Here is a 1916-nt window from a genome sequence, read left to right as displayed (position 1 = left end):
CCCGCCGCCAGCCGCTTTAGCCCCGCCCGGCCGCCTTACCTCCGCCTCCCACCGTATCTGGACGCACCCCGCCGCCGGCTGTCGCGCCCTCCGCCGAACGACGCCGCCAGCTGCAGCGCCCCGCCCCCGAAGCCCGCCGCCGCAGGAGTTCCCCACCACCGAAGCCCCGACGCCGCCGAAGCCCCACCGCCGAAGCCCGACGCCGACCGTCTCGCCCGGCCGTCTCACCCCGCCGCCGAAGCCCGCCGGCGGCCGCAGCGCCCCACCACCGGCCCCCTGCACCAGCCACGGCGCCCCACCGGCGGCCGTGCGCCCCTGCGCCCGTCGCCGCCCCGCCCCGTCGCCCGTCGCTGCCCGCCCCCGTCTCCCGTCGCCGTCGAGCCCCGCTACCCGTCGCCACCCCGGTCTCGTGGCCGCACAGCCCGCCGCCGACCCGGCCCCGTCGCCGCCCACAGGAGATATGCCCGTCCTCCGGGCCGTCGCGGTGGACAAGGGAGGGGCGCTCCGCGTCGAGCTCGTCGTGGCCGATGATGCCAGTGGCGGTCCCGGCAGCGCGTCCGTGGTGTACGGCGAGGACATCGCTGCCAGTATCTTCGAGGCAGGCACGCAGCTGTTCGTCGGGGCGTATGACAAGTGGGGCTTGAATTGGGGGGCAACAATGGCAATCTACACTGAAATCGGTCTTTTTTGGAGCTAAGAGCACCTATCTAGCCAAACACCCCATTTTATTTCTGAAGTTTTGGAGTGGAGCTGGATCCACCTGGAGTTCTGGAGTGGAGCAGCTGCACCTAAAGCTGGAGCCATGCCAAACAGGGCCTAACTCCGTCAATAAATATATGATATTTAGAATAAGCTAATTAACTCGTACGAAGTGAGCGATGAAGCCTGGCGCGGTACAGGAGCGGCGGCGCCATCGAGCACCCCCGCGCCACGCGCTATGGCAGGAGCGAGAGCAAAGTATGTCATTCCGTTGCTCCCCCATGGTTGTCCAGCTCCGGGTCCACTGCCATTGTCACGCGAAAAGCCGGCGGGGTAGCACGCCTCGCCCCCATGCCCCTTCGCCGTGTCGGATCCGGCTGCCTGTTGCCGCACCTAGGACAGCGTCGCGCTGGATTCGACTTTCGACGGCCGTCCCAACGGTGCGGTGTCCAGATCCGACGAGAGCCGAGCACTGGGGAGGGGCGCCCCTTAGAGCGCCATCGAGGGGTGAGGCCGCCGGGGCTCGGCGCGTCGTGAGGTCGTTGCGTGGCCGCGTGGATTCCAGCTCGGAGCGGAACCTCAAGGAGCACGAGGTGCATGGCGGCGGCGGCCGGAGACCCGTGGTGAGGAGATATGTGGAGATGGTGGTGGGGGAGCGGAGGCGGCGGCTGCGCACCATGCCCAGACCGGTGGCCCTTGGGACAAGGGGTAGCGCAGTGCATCGAGTGGTCGTGGCGAGCCCCAGCCGATGGCCTGCAGCGAGCGGTGGCGGCACGCCCGCCAAGGTGGTGGTCGAGGTCAGGATTACGGAGTCCTCAGCTTCGGAGTTGCCGGCAGCGAGGCGCATCGGCAAGCTTCTTGCCCACCCGCTCGGTGCTAGAGGTCAGCGTCCTCTCCTCCCCAAGGCATGAGTTCTTGATCTTGCGTGTCCTCCCCTTTCTTGGTTCTTTTCTTTTTTTTTTCTTATGATCAATCGAGGAGATGCTTTGTTCATTGCAGAGGAGATACTTTGAGCGATGTTGTACGTGCCGCTCAAGGGTGAGGTTGTTGGCAGCAACGATTTGCTTTCACCTTTTTTATTATTTGTTTGCACCATGTATCAAGTTTGAAGCTTTGTTATTGGATTAGAATTGTTTTTTTTTGAACGAGCTCTTGATGGACATATTATTCTGCCGAATCGAGGTTTGAAATGATTCTCAAACATCTGCTGTTTTCTA

At 63.7% G+C, this 1916-nt stretch overlaps 1 long non-coding RNA gene across 1 annotated transcript; it reads left to right on the top strand.

Moving 5' to 3' along the window:
* The first annotated feature begins 881 nt into the window (after positions 1 to 881).
* LOC117833755 (uncharacterized) lies at positions 882 to 1916 on the top strand. The gene is made up of 2 exons (XR_011898950.1): positions 882 to 1581; positions 1699 to 1916. It is a non-coding gene; the product is annotated as an uncharacterized lncRNA (long non-coding RNA).

The sequence above is a fragment of the Setaria viridis genome, chromosome 8 (assembly GCF_005286985.2).
Source record: "Setaria viridis chromosome 8, Setaria_viridis_v4.0, whole genome shotgun sequence".
Classification (NCBI taxonomy): Eukaryota; Viridiplantae; Streptophyta; class Magnoliopsida; order Poales; family Poaceae; genus Setaria; species Setaria viridis.
The sequence above is the reverse complement of the archived record's forward strand: the minus strand, read 5'-3'. Positions and strand labels throughout refer to the sequence as shown.